This window comes from Lynx rufus, unplaced genomic scaffold (assembly GCF_022079265.1).
Source record: "Lynx rufus isolate CCGP_SWC_20201006 ecotype Redwood Valley unplaced genomic scaffold, mLynRuf1.p SCAF_7, whole genome shotgun sequence".
In the NCBI taxonomy this organism is placed as follows: domain Eukaryota; kingdom Metazoa; phylum Chordata; class Mammalia; order Carnivora; family Felidae; genus Lynx; species Lynx rufus.
Window position 1 is genome coordinate 12,036,669 of NW_025814889.1, and position 23,128 is coordinate 12,059,796.

The following is a 23,128-nucleotide window of genomic DNA, read 5'->3' on the forward strand; positions in this document are numbered from 1 at the left end:
ATGCATCCCGTGGCACCATCTTTTTAAAATTTTTATGTTTTATTTATTTTAATGTTTTTTAATGTTTTGTTTATTTCTGAGAGAGACAGCACGAGCAGGGGAGGGGCAGGGAGAGAGAGGGACAGAGGATCTAAGTGCGCTCTTTGCTGACAGCAGTGAGCTCAGCGTGGGGCTTGAACTCATGAACCGTGAGATCACGACCTGAGCCGAAGCTGGACGCTCAGCTGACTGAGCCACCCAGGTTCCCCCCACCGTTGCACCATCTTGAGGTACAAAAAGTAGCATTTCTATAATATTCAAGCCACAGTGACAGGATAGTCCCAGACCTCCAAATGCCAACAGACCATTCTGACATTCTTAGGGTTCCTACCTCATGTAGAGTCTAAGAACCCCACACACGGCTATACCAATGAAGATATGGATCCCAATAAGACTCATTGAACAGAGAAGGGGCAGAAGGGGTGGCCGGTCCCCCAACGTGTCTCTGCTAACAGCCACCAGTTCTCTGCCAGAAGTACTTGAAATCAAGGATTTCTGAGGCTGCGGCCAACAATGTGAGATGTGGGGGGTAGAGTTGCCTCCATCTATCCCCAAGGTTACTACATCCTAACGTAGGCCATAGCTCCAAGGTGCTGCTCTGTGTACACACACACACACACACACACACACACACCACAGCCATCTCCCCTATGATTCTGGTGTGCCTGGGACAGAAGCAATGACAGCATCAATTACCTACTGGGCGTGGAAAGCCCCTCCCCTCCCGTCAGGTACCCCAAGGTACCAGCTGGCCTTGGTCTAGTTCTGCCTATCTCATTAGTCATGCTAATCTATTTCTTTTTTTTTTTTTCCAACGTTTTTTATTTATTTTTGGGACAGAGAGAGACAGAGCATGAACGGGGGAGGGGCAGAGAGAGAGGGAGACACAGAATCGGAAACAGGCTCCAGGCTCCGAGCCATCAGCCCAGAGCCTGACGCGGGGCTCGAACTCACGGACTGCGAGATCGTGACCTGGCTGAAGTCAGACGCTTTACCGACTGCGCCACCCAGGCGCCCCCATGCTAATCTATTTCAAGGGGACACAGTTTCCCTATTTCAGGTGTTTCCTCTAGGAAGGGAGCCAGGAAGGTACTTACTGAGGTCACCCTCCTGGATCTTTCTGTCCATTCATTTACTTCAACCCAGGTGCAGTGGGGTGACTCATCTGAGTGATAAATTTGGGAAGAATCAATCACACACATTTATTTCTTCCCTCCTCTTTCTCCTCTTCAGAGGGAGTTGCTTGTCCGCAAGAGCATGGGCTCTGCTTTGCTCCTCCAGGGCCCCAGGGGTGTGGTAGCCAGGGCTGCCCCAGTGGACGTGTCCATAAAAACTTAGCAAGTCAAGTTTCCCAGTAGATGAGCCACACCCTGCAGCCAAGCCTTCATCAGTCATAAAGGAAAATGTTAATTTTCCATGTGCCCTTCTCCCTTGCCTGATTTCTCAATTTGTTCAGAAGCCAGGCAGGGAGGAAGATCTTAGACACAGCCGACGGAGTCTCAGTCAAAAGCATTCAGAAGGGGCGGCCGGGAGGCTCAGTCGGTTAAGCGTCCGACTTTGGCTGTCATGATCTCATGGTTTGTGAGTTTGAGCCTCACATCAGGCTCTGTGCTGTCAGAGCAGAACCTGCTTCAGATCCTCTGTCCCCCCGCTCTCTTCCCCTCCCCCACTCATTCTCTCTCTCTCTCTCTCTCAAAAATAAATAAACATTTTTAAAAAGTATTCAGGAAATACTGAATCTGTGTGAACAATGCATGTCAGCATGTTCTATTTTCTGAGCCCCCTCAAAGACCCTGGGTGCCTGGGTGCCTCAATCAGTTGAGCATCCAACTCTTGATTTCAGCCCAGGTCCTGATCCCAGGATCAAGGGATCAAGCCCTGCATTGGGCTCTGTGCTGAGCCTGAAGCCTGCTTAAGATTCTCTCTCTCTCCCTCTGCCCCCTCTCCCCCACTTGAGTGCTCTCTGTCTCTCTCTAAAACAGAGACAGAGAGAGAGAAAGAGAGAGAGAGAGAGAAGTCTCTAGTGTCAGTATCAGTTCTTCCTGAAATTGTTCCAGCAACCTTCAGCTATGGGTCAAGGTGTGGGGTCTACCTCAAGCCAGGGCCCCCCGACCCTTGCCCAAGGAAAAATTAATAAGTAAGCATGTTAGTGCACACTCTGCCCAAAAATGCTGTCGCTCAGGAACTAAAAGGGGGAACTCCTGTGGCTCTTCCCAGAAGAAAGAAGGTCTGCTGCAAGATCGCTGGGGTGTCCCCAAGCCAGAAATAGCAAGGGCTAGCTAACATTTTGAAATGTCAGCTTCTGCTAAAAACAATCATCCTACATCCTGTTACACATCCATTGAATTTAGCGATAGGAGGTCCTCAGTGATCTTGGACAGAGCAAAAGAGTTCTCACCCAGAAACATTTAGGAAATACAGAACTCCATGTGAATAATGCGCATCAGCAAGGTAAAGGCCACGGATAGAATAGTGTCCTAAATTTTGCTTAACAGAGACTTTGTAACCCATAATCTCTCCTTCGAGGCCAAAAACCTATGAAAATCCCAAAAAACATTGGAAATTCAGGGAGTCCGATATCACATAAGACATCAGGGTACAGGAAATTAATTAGAAAAGGTGGTTGATGGTTGTAAAGAGAAAAGCAGAACTAAGAGAGGCCTTGGTTACTTAGTGATGGAGTTATTTTTAGAATGGTAGGGACTGCCTTATGTTTCTAAGCCAAGGGAGGAAGGCCCAAGAAAGGAAAAGATGGCCAATAGGATAAACAGAACAATCTTAGTCCCTCAAGGTGTTTATAATCAGGCAGCTTTTACTTGGTAAATCCATCCTATATCAATGACTAATGAAAGGAAGCCCCAAACTTATAAGGTGTAAATGCAAAATACATGGGTAATCATTCTTTCCAGATATTTCCAAAGATGGCATAATGATTTCAAGCCAGTCTTATCGATATTTAAATGTGAGGCAGTTGTTCTTTTTTTTTCAAGTTTATTTATTTATTTTGAGAGAGAGACAGAGACAGTGAGCAGGGGAAAGGCAGAGAGAGAGGGAGAGAGAGAATCCCCAGCAGGCTCTGTGCTGTCAGTGTGGAGCTCAATGTGGGGCTCGATCCCACAAACTGTGAGATCATGATCTGAGCTGAAACCAAGAATTAGAGGCCTAACCATCTGAGCTACCCAGGCACCCCAGGGCAGTTGTTGTTAATATTTGGGGAGTTACAGATAAAACTCTAATTCCCTACAAAGGCACCTACAAGGGTATCAGGGGTTTCACCCCTAATTTCCAGGTTTGTCCCCAGAGCTATGGTCCAGAAGTCAGGAAGTTGAAGGTCCCACCCAGAGATCAGCAAAATGCATAAAAGGACTGTCAGTGGTCACAGATGTCCACAACCTGGGGACTGAGAGCCATCAGAGGAATATGAAAGGGGCTGCAAATCCATGTGTTGAAGCCCACACACTGTGTGGCCACAATTCTCCCAGTCTGGCACAGATGTACCTTCGAAGCCCTGTCCTAAGCCTAATGGCAAGAGAGTCTCAGAAGTAGAGTTCCCAGGGCCACCTGGGTGGCTCAGTCAGTCAAGAATCTGACTCTTGAGGGGTCAAGATGGCAGAACAGCATGGAAGGTTTTTTTTTTTTTTTTTTTTGCATTTCTTGTCCCTGAAATGCAGCCAGATCAACACGTAACTATCTTGCACACCTAGAAAATTGATTTGAGGATTAATACAACAATCTGCACAACCTGAACCACAGACCTCGGCAGGTACACAGCGCAGAGAGGTGAACTGGAGGAGAGAGAAGCTGTGGAAGGCAGGGAGCTGTTTTTGCTTGTGGAGAGAGGACAGAGATGGCAGGGGCAGGGGGGTGGTTTGGAGAATATGGGAAAAGCACCCCCCTCAAAATTAGCTGGAGATAAAGTGGAAAAGTGGAAACAGCCACAGGGACTGAACAAGAAAAGGGGGAAAGGAGAAAGGAGAGAATTTAAATTCCATTAAGACTCTATAAACAGGGGGAGCGCAGAGTCTGAAACTCCGCAGCTCAATACCTGGAGGTGCTCTGGTGGGAAGGGAAAATCCCCAGGAACAGAGTGAAGTCCGGGCAGTCCTTGGGCCACCCAGGGAGAGGTGGTTCCCCTGTTGGGAGGACATTTGGTAGAGGCTGTGCGGCCACCCCACAAGCAAAGGTCCCAGTGGACCCTGGAGAACAACCACATTCGCTGGTGCTGGAACAAGGACATTAAGGGGGAATCCTGGTACCAGATGTGTGTTGTAATTTTCCATAAACTCTGAAACTCTGCTGCTACACAATCGCGTTAACCTTTTCTGGGGCGGGCTGGCACCCAGCCACAGTCTCTGGGCATTGGCAGCAGCACGGTCTCCCAAATGTTCCTGGGGTGGGTGGGCACCCAGCCATTGCTGAGTGACACCCTCCCCAAGACGGTCTGAGCAGGTCAAAGCCACAGTCCCTCAGAAGTGAGGGGTCAGGAAACACAGCCACATCTGAGATAAAACTCAGGAGGGAGGTGCTACCTGGCAGCCTGATGGCATGGTCATGGACAGTGTAGAAGCAGGGAGTAGACGGAAGCCGGAGACAAAGGAGGGGTGCTCGACTGCCAGTCAGGGAGAGCACAGAGTTCTGATACTAGAGACTGGGTAGCTGGGTAACACCATTTTCACCCCTCTCACGCATACACGCCTATAAGCGCTACAGCAATCCATCCCAGTAAGCTGAGCAGCACCATCTAGTGGAGAACGGAGCCGTTACACTAAACCCTGACCAACCACTCTTGACAAACACAAGTCTCTCCACTTGCTTAGTTTACAGACTATAAAGTGCTTCACAGTTTGACTTCTAGGGGAAACAGATTTAATTTCAATCATGTCTCATTCTGCTTGTCCTTTTATTCAATTTTTTTCTCTTTCTTTTCTTATTCTTGAATACAGAAAGATAAAAAATTTATTTTATTTTCCATTTTTATTAAAAAGATTTTTCCTTAATTTTTTCTATTATATTTTATACTTTTTTGTAAATTTTAAAAATTCTATTTTACTTTCATCATTTCATTTTATTCTATTTTATTGTATTCATTTTTCAAATTTTCAAACATTTCTTTTTTTCCTTCTTTTTTTTCTTATCTTTCCCTTTTTTCTCTAATCTATCAAGCTTCTTTCAACAACCAGATCAAAACACACCTAGGATCTAGCATCCTTTATTTGATTTCTTTGTGCTGTTTTTAATTTTTAATTTTTTTTTACTTTATTAATTCCTTTTCTTCCTTCAAAATGCTGAAATGAGAAATTTACCCCAAAAGAAAGAACAGGAAGAAATGACAGCCAGGGACTTAACACAGATACAAGCAAGATGTCTGAACTAGAGTTTAGTATCACAATAATAAGAATACTAGCTGGGGTTGAAAACAGATTAGAATCCCTTTCTAGGAAGATGAAGTAAAAGCTAGTCAGGATGAAATAAAAAAATGCTATAACTGAGCTGCAATCTTGAATGTATGCCAAGGTGGCAAGGATGGATGGGGCAGAGCAAAGAATCAGCGACATAAAGGACAAACTTATGGAGAATAATGAAGCAGAAAAAAAGAGGGAGACTAAGGCAAAAGAGCACAATTTAAGAATTAGAGAAATCAGTGACTCATTAAAAAGGAACAACATCAGAATCAAAGGGGTCCCAGAAGATGAAGAGAGTGAAAACGGCATAGAAGGGTTATGTGAGCAAATCATAGTAGAAAACTTCCCTAACCTGGGGAAAGACACAGACATCAAAATCCAGGAAGCACACAGGACTCCCATTAGATTCAACAAAAACTGACCATCAACAAGGCATGTCATAGTCAAATTCACAAAATACTCAGGCAAGGAAAGAATCATGAAAGCAGCAAGGGGAAAAAAGTCCTTAACCTACAAGGGAAGACAGATCACATTCGCAGCAGACCTATCCACAGAAACTTGATAGGCCAGAAAGGAGTGACAGGATATATTCAGTGTGCTGAATTGGAAAAATATGCAGCCAAGAATTCTTTATCCAGCAAGGCTGTCATTCAAAATAGAAGGAGAGATTCAAAGTTTCCCAGACAAACAAAAATTAAAGGAGTTTGTGACCACTAAACCAGCCCTGCAAGAAATTTTAAGGGGGACTCTCTGAGGGGAGAAAAGACAAAAAAAAAACAACAAAAAACAAAAAACAAAAACAAAAAGACCAAAAGCAACAAAAAGACTAGAAAGGACCAGAGAACACTGCCAGAAACTCTGACTCTACAGGCAACATAATGGCAATAAATTTGTATCTTTCAGTACTCACTCTAAACGTCAATGATCTAAATGTTCCAATCAAAAGACATAGGGTAACAGAATGGATAAGAAAACAAGATCCATCTATATGCTGTTTACAAGAGACCCATTTTAGACCTAAAGACACCTTCAGATTGAAAATAAGGGGATGGAGAACCATCTATCATGCTAGTGGTCGCCAAAAGAAAGCCTTAGTAGCCATACTTATATCAGACAATCTAAATTTTAAAATAAAGACTGTAACAAGAGATGAAGAAGGGTATTATATCATAATTAAGCGGTCTATCCACCAAGAAGACCTAACAACTGTAAACATTTATGTGCCAAATGTGGAAGCACCCAAACATATAAATCAATTATCACAAACATAAAGAAACTCATTGATAATGATACCATAACAATAGGGGACATCAACACCCCACTTACAACAATGGACTGATCATTTAAACAGAAAATCAACAAGGAAACTATGGCTTTGAATGACACACTGGACCGGATGGACTTAACATACATATTCACAACATTTTATCCTAAAGCAGCAGAATACACATTCTTCTCGAGTGCACATGGAACATTCTCCAGACTAGATCACATACTGGGACACAAATCAGCCCTCAACAAGTAAATAAAGATCAAGATCATACTGTGCATATTTTCAGACCACAACACTATGAAACTTGAAATCAACTACAAGAAAAAACTTGGAAAGATAACAAATACTTGGAGACTAAAGAATGAATGAATTTCTAACCAAGAAATTAAAGAGGAAATTAAAAAGTATATGGAAGCCAATGAAAATGATAACACCACAATCCAAAACCTCTGGCACACAGCAAAGGTGGTCATAAGAGGGAAGTATATAGCAATCCAGGCCTTCCTATAGAAGGAAGAAAGGTCTCAGATACACAACCTAACCTTATACCTCAAAGAGCTGGAAAAAGAACAACAAATAAAACCCAAAACCAGCAGAAGACAGGAAATAATACAGATCAGAGCAGAAATCAATGCTATCGAAACCGAAAAACAGTAGAACAGATCAATGAAACCAGGAGCTGGTTCTTTGAAAGAATTACCAAAATTGATAAACCCCTAGTGAGTTTGACCAAAAGGAAAAAGGAAAGGACCCAAATAAATAGAATCAAGCATGAAGGAGGAGAGATCACAATCAACACTACAGAAATACAAACAATACTAAGAGAATATTATGAGCAATTATACACCAATAAAATGGGAAATCTGGAAGAAATGGACAAATTCCTAGAAACATATAAACTACCAAAACTCAAACAGGAAGAAATAGAGAATTTGAACAGTCCCATTACCAGTAAAGAAATCCAAAATATAGAAATGGAAGGAAAACTTCCAAACTCTATGAAGCCAGGATTAACTTGATTCTAAAACCAGACAAAGACCCCACTAAAAAGGAGAACTATAGACCAATTTCCCTAATGAACATGGATGCAAAATTCTCAGTAAGATACTAACCAACCAGATCTAACAATACATTAAAAGAATTATTCACCATGACCAAGTGAAATTATACCTGGGATGCAGAGCCGATTCAATATCTGCAAAACAATCAATGTGATTCGTCACATGAATGAAAGAAAGGAAAAGAACCACATGATCCTCTCAATAGATGCAGAGAAAGCATTTAACAAAATACAGCATCTTTCTTGGTAAAAACCCTCAAGAAAGTAGGGATAGAAGGACCATACCTCAGGATCATAAAAGCTGTATATGAAAGGCCCACTGCTTATACATCCACAATGGGGAAAAACAGAGTTTTCCCCCAAAGGTCAGGAACACAACAGGGATGTCCACTCTCACCACTGTTATTCAACATAGTACTGGAAGTCTTAGCCTTGGAAGTCAGACAACACAAAGGAATAAAAGGCATCCAAATCGGCCAGGAGGAAGTCAAACTTTCATTCTTCGCAGATGACATGATACTCAATATGGAAAACTCAAAAGACTCCACCAAAAAAAAAACGTTAAAAACTGATCCATGAATTCAGCAAAGTTGCAGGATATAAAATCAATGCACACAAATCGTTTGCATTCCTATACACCAATAATGAAGCAACAGAAAGAGGAATCAAGGAATCGATCCCATTTACAATTGCACCCAAAACCATAAAATACCTAGGAATAAACATAACCAAAGAGGTGAAAAATCTATACACTGGAAACTATACAAAGCTGTGAAAGAAATTGAAGAAGACACAAAAAAATATTCCATGCTCCTGGATTGGAAGAACAAACGTTGTTAAAATGTCGATACTACCCAAAGCAATCTACATAGTCAATGCAATACCTAGTGAAATAATGTCAGCATTCTTCAGAGCTAGAACAAAAAATCCTAAAATTTGTATGGAACCAGAGAAGACCCTGAATAGCCAAAGCAATCTTGAAAAAGAAAACCAAAACTGGAAGCATCACACTCCCAGACATCAAGACGTATTACAAAGCTGTAATCATCAAGCTAGTATGGTACTGGCACAAGAACAGACACTCAGATCAATGGAACAGAATAGAGAACCCAGAAATGGACCCATAAAGGTATGGCCAACTCATCTTGGACAAAGCAGGAAAGAACATCCAGTGGAATAAAGACAGTCTCTTCAGCAAGCGGTGCTGGGAAAACTGGACGGCAACATGCAGAAAAATGAACCTGGGCCACTTTCTTACACCATACACAAAAATAAACTCAAAATGGATGAAACACCTCAATGTAAGACAGGAAGGCATCAAAATCCTAGAGAAGAAAGCAGGCAAAAACCTCTTTGACCTCGGCCACAGCAACTTCTTACTCAACACATCTCCAGTGGCAAGGGAAACAAAAGCAAAAATAAACTATTGGGACCTCATCAAAATAAAAAGCTTCTGCACAGCAAAGGAAACAATCCACAAAACTAAAAGGCAACTGATGGAATGGGAGGAGATATTTGCAAATGATATATCAGATAAAGGGTTAGTATCCAAAATCTATAAAGAACTTCTCAAACTCAACACCCAAAAAACAAATAATCCAGTGAAGAAATGGGCAAAAGACATGAATAGACACTTCTCCAAAGAAGACATCCAGATGGCCAACAGACACATGAAAAAATGCTCTACATCACTCATCATCTAGGAAATACAAATCAAAACCACAATGAGATACCACCTCACACCCGCCAGAATGGCTCACATTAACAACTCAGGCAACAACAGATGTTGGCGAGGATGCGGAGAAAGAGGATCTCTTTTGCACTGCTGGTGGGAATGCAAACTGGTGTAGCCACTCTGGAAAAAAGTATGGAGGTTCCTCAAAAAATGAAAAATAGAACTACCCTATGCCCCAGCAATTGCACTATTAGGTATTTATCCAAGGAATACAGGGATGCTGTTTTGAAGCGACACATGCACCTCAATGTTTATAGCAGCACGATCAACAATAGCCAAAGTATGGAAAGAGCCCAAATGTCCATTGACAGATGAATGGATAAAGAAGATGTAGTATATATATACAATTGAGTATTACCCGACAATCAAAAAGAATGAAATCTTGCCATTTGCAACTACATGGATGGAACCAGAGGGTATTATGCTAAGCGAAATTAGTCAGTCAGAGAAAGACAAATATAATATGACTTCACTCATATGCGAACTTTAAGATACAAAACAGATGAGCATAAGAGGAAGGAAACCAAAATAATATAAAAATAAGGAGGGGAACAAAATGTAAAAGAGTCTTCAAGAACAAACAAAGGGGTGCTATAGGGGTTGTGGGAGGGAGGATAGTCTAAATGTAAGGGGCATTAAGGAATCTACCCCTGAAACCATTGTTGCACCATATGCTAACTAACTTAGATGTAAATTAAACAATAAATAAATTAAAAAAAAAAAAAGAATCTGACTCTTGGTTTCAGCTCAGGCCATCATCTTACAGTTCATGGGATCAAGCCCCACATCAGACTCTGTGCTGTCAGCACAGAGCCTGCTTGGGATTCTCTCTCTCCCTCTCTCTCTGCCCCTCCCCTGCTCATACGCTCTCTCTCTCAAAATAAAGAAACTTCAAAAAAAGAAATAGAGTTCCCAGACTTCTAGCCTCTCTGGTATAGGGAAGAGCATAAAAGGCAATTGGGATATGCTGTCCCTGTCCCTTCTCTGTGCTCAGCCCTGCATTTCCCCCCATGAGGAATCAACAACAGGGCACTCAGTGACAAGACCAGATGGCAGATGGGGCAGGTGAGAGAAAAGCACAGAAGGGTTATGTGTGATGAGAGGGGGAACAGGAAGTCTGAATGGGAAGGGGCTTACCTCCTTAGATGGCCATGTTGGAGCAAGTATGGTCTGGCACCAGTGGAGAAGAGGAGCAGGGAGCCAGTCACATAGCGGAGCACCTGTGGCTACACCCCCTTGTGGGCTCTGTAGGAGCTGGAACATATAGGTGGAGGCAGAAGGTCAGATTTATGTTCTTCCAGACTTTCTGGGTGTGCTCGCACTAAGACAAGGTCTGTTCTGCTTCCTGTCTTTGGTGATAGTATCATAGGCTGAGGAGCTACCTAAAATGATCAAATTCAGGACTCCACGGATCAATGCAGTGCCTTTGTATAAATTAGAAAAAGGAGGGGCGCCTGGATGGCTACATCGGTTAAGCATCTGACTCTTGTTTTCGGCTCAGGTCATGACCTTGTGGTTCCTGAGATCAAGCCCCCATCGGGGTCTGTGCTGACAGCGTGGAGCCTGCTTGGGAGTGTCTCTCTCCCTTTCTCTCTGCCTCACCCCTGCTCGCTCTCTCTCTCTCCCTCTCTCTCAAAATAAATAAATAAATAAATAAATAAATGTTAGTGGGAGAGGGGCAGAGAGAGAGTGAAACAGAATCCGAAGCAGGCTCCAGGCTCTGAGCTGTCAGCACAGAGCCCGATGTGGGGCCCAAACCCATGAACCATGAGATCATGACCTGAGACGGACGCTTAACCGACTGAGCCACCCAGGGGCCCCAACAAACAATCATTTTTAAAAAATAGAAAAAGGAATTGATTCCCTGAGGAGATGCAGCCACACACCAAGGTGGGTGGCTTGGTGAGGAGAGGGCTGGGTGCCTGCAGCCTGCATTCGTCCCTGTGGCCAAACACCCCGGTGCCACGAGTAGCCTGCACAACTGTGCACGGCAGCCTCACCCACAGCCTGGCAAGACTAAACTGCAGTGAATTTATATATCCAGAAAGGCTGGGCAGTCTTAATCATGATTTAGTCATTTTCACTGGCTTTTTTAAAACTGGTTCTTAATTATCATAAAAAGATTCAACAGTTTAGAAACAGCGTTGAGGATAGAAAGGATTTGCATGCCGTTCCAAAGATAGAAGGATTCCAATTCTGCGGCGGAGATATCAATCTTGGAATAAACGAAGGGGAAATATGAAATGAGCAAGCCAGTGTTTACAAACACAAGAGAGGAACATGATAAGATGACATCCTCTAAAATGCAGTGGAAGCAAGCAATCTCAACTGTAATTAGCACGAGCCACTAAGTAGGATGAATCGTATTGAGAAATGAGTTCTTGATCTTGAAAGGTAAAATGAGCACCAAGGATGGAAACCAAGCTGCAGATCTCCCAGAGATGACATTTGAGAAATAACCAAAGCCACCAAGTGAATAAAAAGAGACACGTTGTCTCTCATCTACCTGCTCTTGTCTCCAAAAAATTAGGCAAAGGAAGCCAGTGAGGCATCAAGCAGCATCAAGGAGACAGGAATGGGAAGGAAGAAAGCATTTCTTTATTAACTAAGCATTGAGATACGTGTAGAATTAGGTTTAGAACAAATGCTCCCTTCAAATTCTCCAGGGTCTGATTAAGGTCCAAGAAATACATAGCTGACCATATAAACTGTATCATGCAGCTTACATATAATGGCCAAATCTGTAGAGAGTCATTTTTACATAATGAGTTTATGATTTGGCTTTTAATTTGATGTTTAATCAAATAAAGAACACATCCTAACAGTTGAGTATTATTGCTTTATTCTTTTGAAGTCAATGGGAATAGATTGGCTAAAGTCTCCAAATTTCAAATTTACTTCTTGGCTCCCAATCTTTGGATGGCTCTGCGGCTTTGGACACTAATCTCTCTCCTGAGGTTCATTTTCCCAAATGTTCACTCCCTGAACCACAGGGACTTCACACACCTACCTATAGGTACTTGACTTACCTGCCCCACACATTTTTCAAATTCCTCAGACAGGACTAACCATCTTCCCACCAATGCTGCCCATCTGTGTTTCCCATCTCAGCTAATGATTCCACCATCTATCCAATCACCCAGGGCAGAGATTCCATTTTTATTATTATTTATTTCAAGAGAGAGAGAGAGAGAGAGAGAGAGAGAGAGGAAGGGGCAGAGAAAGAGAGAGAATCCCAAGTAGGCTGTGCCACCAGTGGAGAGCCCAACATGGGGCTCGATCTCACAAACTGTGAGATCATGACCTGAGATGAAACCAAGAGTTGGACGCTTAACTGACTGAGCCACCCAGGTGCCCCCCACCCAAGGCAGAAATTCTTTATTGTTTTAACTACTCTCTTCTTCTTACCACAGTCACATCTCACCATCCTGAAATTCTGTCCACTTCATGTATAAAAGCTCCCAAATGTGTCCCCCATTTTATGAGTCACATATATGACTTTTTGGTAGCTGAGATCGAGGTCCCCTATGTGTCCAATTTCAGGCTTACTGGGAAGTGCCCAACCTTAAAAAAAGTCCTCCCTGCTAGTGGATCCCTGAAATTCCTCTAACAGACAACATTTTTATTACCATGTTAGAAATTATCTTAAATGCAAAAGGCTCTGTAAAGGTCACAACCGACACTGAAAGCACACCAAGGAGTCACTGGTGTCACACAGCCTTCCAGTGGGAAAGGCCGGTGGCACAGACAGTGAGGGTGGGACAAACAAGGTATGCTTCAGAATCAACTGAAATATACTTTTGCACTGAAGGTGAATAAAAAAATTCATGAAGACGTGAGCCAAGGTAGACAGGAAATCGTTTTCTAAAAAGACTCACACAGACTCCTTCCCTTTTTTCTATGATAAACAGAAAGAAGCAGTTCCCCAGAATTTCAGTGAATGGAAAGCTCTAAATTTATGTGAGACCTATGAAGTCACTGCATTAGGAAATAATGCCTCAGCACTTCCAAGTTCACAAATAGACCTTCCTATTAGAGTTTTTGCAGTCAGCTTTCAAAACTGGCCACCAATGCCATAATAGTCCATGAATATCCAATTGTCTCTGCAAGAAGTATATTTTGGCTGGGACTTTTTCCCATCTTCCTGGGGTCAGGTCATATTAACGTGGTGAGAACTGCTTTACGTGAATTGCTTTATGTGACTTCCACAGTGGAATGACTCCCTGTGTAATCAAAGTCATTTCCCGCCCCCTGAGTTTCCAATGGAACCGGTAAGAGGAATGAATGAGGTCAGAAATATCAATGGAGTAACTGGTGGTGAAATTTAAAGCTCTGTTAGGTGGAGAATTGACCCATGGACCTTAGGAAAGAAAGAACTGGGCTCCTGGCATCCAGCTGTGAAGACGTGAGGAGACCAACCTCAGAGAAAGCTGATTTACTGCTCAGCAGGACATCGTATCTATAAACTTAGTAACTGTCTACTGGCCTATGACAAGGGGATCAGGACCTCCAGCCACAAAACCAGAAAAGGGTTAATGTAGTCTGGTGAGGGCAATGCTGAGGTTTTGTGGGTACAAAAGGTCATGGGCAATCCAGCTAAGGTTTTGTAACCAGGTTTATCATTATCTATTTGAAAGCCATGCATGAATGTACTTTCTCATGAAAACAGGGGACTTGTGACTTTTCCAATTGCAAAATCATTTATGATCACTTAACTAGCCAGGCATTAAACCAGCCTCTACAGAAATAAGACAGTTAATTTATGTGTCAACTTTACTGGGCCATGGGGTACCCAGGTATTTGGAAAAACACTATGTTGGGTATCTCCATAAGGGAATTTGGGGATGAGTTTATTTGAATTGATAAGACAGAATAAAACAGATTGCCCTCCTTAGTGTGGGTGGGTCTCATCCAGTCAGTTGAGGGCCTGAATAGAACTGAAGACTGACCTTCACCCGAATAAGAAGGAATTCTTCCTTCTTGACTGCCTTGAGCTGAGACATCGTTTTTTTCCTGCCTTCAGGCTCAAACTGAAACAACAACTTCATGGATCTCAAGCCTGCCAGCTTTTGGACTGGAACTACACCATCAACTCTCCTGGATCTCAGCTTGCCAACTGCAGATCTAGAAACTTATCAGGCTCTATAAGTGCATGAGCCAATTTTCCTTATAATGAATATATTATTACATCTATAATTCACATTACAAAATCAAAATAAAATTGTATAAACACATACACACATATATCCAATTGGTTCTGTTTCTCTAGAGAACTGTGATTAACATAAGAAAGTAGTCTATCAAAAAATTAAAAATAGAACTACCCTACAACCCAGCATTTGCACTACGAGGTATTTATCCAAGGGATACAGGTGTGCTGTTTCAAAGGGGCACATGTACCCCCATGTTTATAGCAGCACTATCGACAATAGCCAAAGTATGGAAAGAGCCCAAATGTCCATCGATGGATGAATGGATAAAGGAGATGTGGTATATACATACAATGGAGTATTACTCGGCAATCAAAAAGAGTGAAATCTTGCCATTTGCAACTATGTGGATGGAACTGGAGGGTATTACGCTAAGTGAAATTAGTCAATCAGAGAAAGACAAATATCTTATGACTTCACTCATACGAGGAACTTAAGATACAAAACAGATGAACATAAGGGGAGGGAAGCAAAAATAATATAAAAATAGGGAGGAGGATAATACATAAGAGACTCTTAAATATGGAGAACAGTTACTGGAGGGGCTGTGGGAGGGGAGATGGGCTAAATGGGTAAGGGGCATTAGGGAATCTACCCCTGAAATCATTGTTGCACTATATGCTAACTAACTTGGATGTAAATTTAAAAAATAAATTTTAAGTAAATAAATAGATAAGTAAATAGAAAGAAGTCTAAACTGAAATTAAGTTGCTTTGGCATCTACTAAGCTAGAATGCCAAATATAATGAACCAGAAAGAATGCCACATTTCAGTGGAAGGAAGAAGCTAAGAGATCACCTGTCCCGGCCTCTCTACCTCACTTCATGTGTTCTCAGGTCAGGCCTAGGTAGCCTGTTGCTTAGGGCTGTGTCCCCTCCTCCACCATGCACATCTGAGAAGTGAGAAATTTCATTTTGGAAAACAAAAAGTGAGAAGGAAAAAAGACAAAATCATACGGGCTTCATCAGAAGCAAGAAACTACTAGAAAATGAGACCCCCAGGCCATGTCTCCCTCCTTCACACACACAACTAAGACAATGGCAGTGCTCTTCAGACCCTGCCAAAGAGCTGTGGTGTCTTATTGTTCCCAAATCACTGGCTCTAATAAGTACTTTAATAGAAAATTTTATTTATTAGGTGACAGGGTCTAAGATGGCTTCTGTGTAGACATAACGGATTGGAACAGGAAGTAATTAATAAGTAGTAGTGTTACTATGGTATTCTTATTAAATACTCACAGAGGGCCGATGCGCACCTAAAACATAAACAATGACTCCTTCCCAAAGTCTGCAGTTTCAAGATTTAGAGACATGGGACAAAGGAGAGGAATTAAAAACAGACCACACACGCTGTGCTCTGGCTTTTCCTAAAGCAAAGCCACGGCTCCTGGCACGCGGGGTACCTGGCTCACAACCCGGTGGCAGGTTAGCCTCTGATTCCAGAGCCTCATTCTGATGGAAGCCTCGACTACCCACCTCACTCCCACCGGCAGGTGCTGCAATGGCAGATATCTGTAAGAGGAAATACATGCCCTTTGCCTGAGCCCCTGTCTGCAATGCTTTGGGGTGTTTCTTGGCCTTAAATTGCTGGGTCACGTGGTCATGCTGTTGAACTTCACTGAGGAAGCCATCCTCGGAATATTTGGAGTCAATGGTGAGCAGAATCTAATTGGAGTTTAAACAAAGCCCAGATCCGGCTCAGCTACGGAGTAGTTGACTGCCACGGTCAGTACACCGCAGGCCCAGCAGAGGAAGGGGTGTAACCCTTTTATCAGACATCATGCTTATTTATTTCAGGCTCCAGTGTGCTTTCTGGTGTTGCTTTGCAGCCCTACTGAGGTATAATTTACACGCTATAAAATTCACCCATTGTAAGTTCAGTGATTTTAATTATGCTGGGTGCCTGGGTGGCTCAGTTGGTTAAGCCTCCAACTTCAGCTCAGGTCATGATCTCACACGGTTTGTGGGTTCGAGCCCTACGTAGGGCTCTGTGCTGACAGCTCAGAGCCTGGAGCCTGCTTCGGATTCTGTGTCTCCCTCTGCCCCTCTCCTGCTTGTGCTCTGTTTTTCTCTGTCTCTCAAAAATAAATAAACGTTAAAAAATTATTAAAAAATGATTTCAGGGGCGCCTGGGTGGTGCAGTCGGTTAAGCGTCCGACTTCAGCCAGGTCACGATCTCGCGGTCCGTGAGTTCGAGCCCCGCGTTGGGCTCTGGGCTGATGGCTCAGAGCCTGGAGCCTGCTTCCGATTCTGTGTCTCCCTCTCTCTCTGCCCCTCCCCCGTTCATGCTCTGTCTCTCTCTGTCCCAAAAATAAAAAATAAAAAAAAAATGATTTCAATTATGCCAATAGAGTGTGTGATAATCGTTACAATCCAGTTTTAGAATATTTTCATCACCCCCCAAAATCCCTTTGAACTTACTGGCAGTCAAAGCCATACCCAACCCCAGGCAACCACAGGCCTGCTTTCTGCATTCTGGACGTTTCATATAGATGGAATCATAGTACAGGCAGATCTATAGTATAGTTGGGGGGTTTTTTTCTTAGATTTTTCTTTTTTGTTAAGCTGCAACATCCATGGTTTAGCACTAAAAACATTTCATCAAGTGAACAATAATAAACTGAAAATTAAAGAAATAAACACTCAAAATACTTTCCACTGGAAACACATTAAGATGGTAGAGGGTTTTGTTTACTATCTTACTGCAATTTTCTCACATGTTACTAGCCCACCTACCCTATGTTTCCCATAAGCACGCAGATGTGAATGGAAGTTTTATGATGAAATAAATGAAAAGTTTGTTTACTGCAGAGAATCATTTCACAAGGCAGCCAAACTGGGTTCAGAGAACAAAATTATTCAAGAAATTCTTAACTTTAGAATCAGTGAACCTTAAGCTGTTTCTCTGTGACACCGCCAGCCTCCAAGAGAAACTGACAAATGCTTTTTCTTTCGTCACCTTAAAGCAGAATAACTTCTCCGTATTCGGGATGTTCAATCACAGTATCATCAACAGGCAAAGGGTCTGAGGCTTGAGCCTGATGCCCCTGAGACCACCAACCTCTACACTTCTTCCACTTTGGGGGAGTCACATTTTGGTCCAACTGCTGTGAAAGCCTCCCACCTGATAAAGAAAATTTCAACTCTTCATGCTGTGGGCTCTGCTCCCGGGCTCTCAGGGAAGTTATATTTTTTTTGTTAATTTACTTATATTCAAGTTAGTTAACATATAGTGTAATAATGGTTTCAGGAGTAGAATTCAGTGATTCCTCACTTGCATATAACCCCGTGCTTATCCCGACAAGTGCCCTCCTTAATGCCCATCACCCATTTAGCCCATCCCCCACCCACCTCCCCTCCAGCAGCCCTCAGTTTGTTCTCTGTAGTTAAGAGTCTCTTATGGTTTGCCTTCCTGTTTTTAACTTTCACCAAAGTGAGAATGATTTAACCAAACTTCAAAACAGGGGCACTATTTCTGCTGCGATCACACACTATGCGTCTGCTTCATTAGTAAATAACCTCAAAGAAACATTTCTAGAGATAAGAATAAGAATCCCCCTGAGTTCCCATGCCTCTGATGCCCACAACCTTGTACATACTAAAACATAAGATAAAATTTGTAATTTTCTGAAATGTCTTATGTCATGGTGAATTGTAACCCTTGATGTAAACAACATATATAACCCTGCATCAAACATTCTCATTCTTTCTCCAGAGCACTCTCCTCTTTGTGAGGACTATTTATCCAGAGCAGCTGTCCTCACTTGCGCTCACATAAAACTCTTTTCCTTTTTTTAAAAAACTATTTTTTATGTATTTATTTTGAGGGGGGAGGGGCAGAGAGAGAGAGAGAGAGGGAGAGAGACTCCCAAGCAGGCTCCGCACTGTCAGTACAGAGCCCAATGTGGGACTCGATCTCACAACTGTGAGATCATGAGCTGGCTCAGTCAGATGCTTAACCAACTGAGCCACCCAGGCACCACCACCACCACCACCACCAACCCTCCTCCTCCTCCTCCCCCTCCTCCTCCTCCTCCTCCTCCTCCAGAAACTAAAAGTTTTGTTCATTTTGCTTTAACACACACCACCTGTCCTCTCTCCCCTCCCCTCCAGGACACCTGGGGTAGATTATGTATTTACTGACATTGGGCTTTCTCAAAAGACAAGAAGAAAGGCTGTTTATCCAAGAATCCTGCAAATGTCCTCGAGGTAGGAACCAGGGACCACAAAGGGATGAGCTGCCTTCTACAAACAGAGCAGGGCGGGGGTGGGGGGTGGGGGGAACACAGAAAGCATGAAACAAATGAATATCTCACTAAATATCCTGCCCCAGTGCTTTGCACTCACCTACCACAAGACCACATCAGTGAACAGCTAAAAGCGTGTCATAATTTTAGTCTTCTTATCTACACTTAGATTCTATCTACTCACGGAAGGGTGAGAGGAAGGAAGCACCACCCTGGACTCGGGCTCAGAAACGGAGAGGGCTCTAACACCAGCAACACCAGCAACATAACAGCAGCTGGCATTGTGCACCAGGGTTAGTTTCACACGTTTTAGCCTTTAATCCTCACAACGGCCTTAGGCAGTCGTCGCTGTAGATCCAAAGTCCTTATTCAAAGCCTCTGGAGCAAGCCCCGGTTTCAGAATTCAGAGATTTTTGGATTTCAGAAAGATGATACAGTAATGTATTACAAAGTGTGTAATTTCTGCAATGTAACTCCCCCAGAAGGTCTGAAGCAGGGCGCCTGGGTGGCTCAGTCGGTTAAGTGTACAACTCTTGATTTCAACTCAGGTGATGACCTCACAGTTTGTGAGTTCTAGCCCAGCATCTGGCTCTGCACTGGCAGCGTGGAGCTTGCTTGGGATTTTCCCTCTTCCTCTCTCTGCCCCTCCTCCCGTTGTGTTCTCTCTCTCTCTCTCTCTCTCTCTCTCTCTCTCTCTCTCAAAATTAAATAAACATGAAGAAGGAGGAGGAGAAGGAGTAGGGGGAGGAGGAGAAGGAGGAGGGGGAGGAGGAGGAAGAGAAGGTGGTGTGAACGCGGATCTCCTGCAAACTGAAAGGCTTTTGCTCCTCAGAACTTTCTGGGTTTTACAGATAAAGAGAATGTGGCACAGCAAGATGAAGTAACTTGTCCAAGGTCACACAGCTAAGAAGTAGCAGGGGGTGCTCAATGCTTCAAAGGCCCCTTTCTTCATTGCTGAGAAAACCACCTCGACCACTTTCTCCACCAGAAACTCAACTCTAACCTTCCTACTCCCCAGCCCAGTGCAGCCTGTGTACGACCTTCCTCCCGCACCTCCCCGCCCCCAAATTCTCGAATACTCCTTTTATCTCACCTTAATATGGTTTAAAATAGTAGAAAGAAACCCAAAGGGAGTGTGACTCACCCCAGGCCCCCCTAACAGACGCAGGAGGGACACTCGGGAATTGCGTGTGGGGGCGGGCACTGACACGCTACCCCTCTGCCCAGTTCTGGAGGTTAACTCAAGGGTGATTGATGTCAAAGATCCGGCAGGCGGAGCCTGACGAGCTGGCGGTCTAGAAAGTGAAACAGAATTCTTCCGAGATGCCAGGAGAGGGCGCGTCGGCCTTTTCCCGTTAGGATTAGGACTCCCCGCCCCCATTTCCTTCCAACCAGTAGGCAGTTTGGACTCACAGCCACATGCTGCCGTATTCCTGCTGGGCAGCGTCAGCCTTTTCATTGCTACTTGCTCTTCCCCCGTATGCAGTCTTTGTTTTGTTTTGTTTTGTTTTTGTCTTGGTTAGGGGGTAGGGTTAGGGTTAGTGCCTGATATTTTGCAGTTCAGAGAATAAAACCTCAGACTTCTTCTGGGGTCAGGAGTTACAGATTAGGGTATATGTCTGGTATTTTAAGTCCTTTCTGATCTTTGGCACAAACCTGCTCTCAGACCCTCCCCTTTCCCTTCTTCCCCCTCTCCCATTTCTGTTTTCTTGTCTTGCATAGGGGTCCCGTTGCGGGGTCACCGGCTGCACCGCCTTGACCTCGCTATCAGCCGCCTTCGGGGTCTTGCGTCTGCGTCCTTGCTCAACCCTTCTTTCGGTGCATAGGTTGCAAATTATTGTGGTCCTTCCTCCTTCCTCGTCTTGTTTCCTCCCTTTTAATTCTATCTAATCCGGAGGTATCTTCCCTCCTCCGGTACAGTAAATCAATACTTCTACTTCCCCAAACAGTCCAGGTCATCCATAATCCCACCTGCCTTGGCACACCTGATTCATCCAGGCGTCAACAGTTGGCCTCTTCCCTGGGAACAAAGGGCCCAAGAAGCACCCTGCAGGCTTTGTGTCTTTAATTAAAGGTCTAGGGGCGCCTGGGTGGCGCAGTCGGTTGAGCGTCCGACTTCAGCCAGGTCACGATCTCGCGGTCCGGGAGTTCGAGCCCCGCGTCAGGCTCTGGGCTGATGGCTCAGAGCCTGGAGCCTGTTTCCGATTCTGTGTCTCCCTCTCTCTCTGCCCCTCCCCCGTTCATGCTCTGTCTCTCTCTGTCCCAAAAATAAATAAACGTTGAAAAAAAAATTTAATTAAAGGTCTATTTTAAGGGCAAAGCCGGATGGAAAGTCAAGCATGCTCAGTTAACTATATCTAGATGTAAAGCTTTTAAATAGAGATCGAGGCTTCCATCCAAGGATGCCTGGGATCGTCCTCCTTTTTCGGTCGAGCCCCTGCGACTCCAGCGCAGAAGACTGCCCCCACACACTTCCTTTAATTTGTTTAAATGAGCGCCGCGGGTCACAGCAGTCCACTGACGAGGGTAACCCTCATTTCCCGGGGCGGGGGCCTCGACCTGCGCGAGCTGCTGGGCTCGGACTCTGCCCACCGGGGACGCGCGCAGGGGAGAGGAGGGGCGTGGCCTGTGGGGGGGGGGCGCGGCGGCGGGGGGGGCGGGGATTCGGGGGCGGGGCCCGGGAAATTCCCGGCGGAGGCGAGGAGGCCGGCGCGCGGTCAGCTGAGCGGCGCTGGGCGGTGTCGCGAGGCAGCAAGTCGGCCTGAGGCTCCCCGAGCGCCCGCCGCCGCCCCCGGCCGGTGCCCCGGTCGGCGTCTGCATCCGGGTCCGGAGCCCTCCCCCTGCGGGCACGATGCCGAGGAAGGAGTGACCGCGAGAGAGTCCGGAGCGCCGGCGCTGGGTGAGTGGGGGCAGGGGGCGGGCAGGGGCTCGGCGAGGCGGCGACCCCCTTTCCGCCCTGGAAGCTGTTTCCGCGGCCCCCTTCCGTGCGACCCCGAGCCTGTGGGGGTGTGGGTGGCGAGGGGTGGGGCGTCCCCTCTCCTGGGAGGGTTTCCAGGCCTGGGCGGAACCTGACCTGGTGGGAAAGGGCTGCGGGGCGGCCATCGCAAAGCGCCCTCCCCCTTTTTTTTACCGGCCCGGCTGGCCGCAGGTGACTTCCTCTGTAGGTCACGGAGATGGTTTAAGGATGACATCCTCCCGCAGGTTGGGAATGATCAGCCAGCCAATTCCTCAATATATGGGAAGCGGTTAAAGGTACACCTTTGAGAAACAAAAACTAACCTAGCTTTATGAGATAGCCCAGGAACACTAAGGAACAAGTGACCTGTCTCTAAGGCAGTGGGACTTCTGAACAGCCGTTGTGTCCAGGAGAGCATGTGTGTATGTTATGCGTTTGTGTGTATAAACACACATAGCTATGAATACCAGTTGAGGCTGAGAACCCCAAAGAATAGTTCTTACTGTCGGAAAAGCATAAGCTGGAGGAAGAGTAAAACACCGCAAAGAGAAAACGAAACCCAGATTCTGGTCTGGCGTCCTTTCCCGGGAAAACTGTTGTATGGAAATGTATGCCACAGAACTTGTTGAAGGATGAAATGGAAAACAGAGCCGTAGACCAGTAAGGTGGTGCTAGGACCTGAAAAGCCTCAGATCTGGTTAAGCAAGGCAGCACTATTAACAGGAGAACCCCCCCCCCCCGCCCCCTGCTCTTTGGGGAGGGAGAGAAGACCTAGGGAATCCTGGCTACTTCCCAGGAGATGCCTGGTTTGTACTGAGGAGGAGAGATCTTGGAGCAGAGGCTAAGGCTAGGAACTGCCCTGAAATGAACAAGGTAAGTGAACTTTAAATATGGCCTGGAGAGACAGGACAGTGACTGGAATCTTCCGGGTGAATGTTTTCTGTTTTTCTCCTGGGCCAGTTTTAGTGGTTCTTTGTATATTATGTGCAACATTATAAAAATAGCCCTTTTTCTTTTTTTTTTTTTTTTTTTTGGTAACCGATCTCAGGTTGTACATTGTGCTATGGAATCCAATTAATCCTTCCAAAAAAACAGAAACTTTATTCTTGAAGGGGAGGGAAGCAAAAATAATATAAAAACAGTGAGGGGGACAAACCAGAAGAGACTCTTAAATACAGAGAACAAACTGAGGGTTGCTGGAGGGGTT

The 23,128-nt window shown here is 44.6% G+C and overlaps 1 protein-coding gene across 2 annotated transcripts in view; it reads left to right on the forward strand.

The window, feature by feature from the left end:
- Nucleotides 1-21,700: 21,700 nt before the first annotated feature.
- The window catches only part of OPTN (optineurin), a 39,210-nt gene continuing 37,782 nt past the window's right edge, over nt 21,701-23,128 (forward strand). For both annotated transcript variants that reach the window (XM_047065126.1, XM_047065127.1), the window contains exon 1: nt 21,701-21,864. The gene's annotated coding sequence lies outside the window, so the exon portion shown is untranslated. The remainder of the gene's footprint in view (nt 21,865-23,128) is intronic.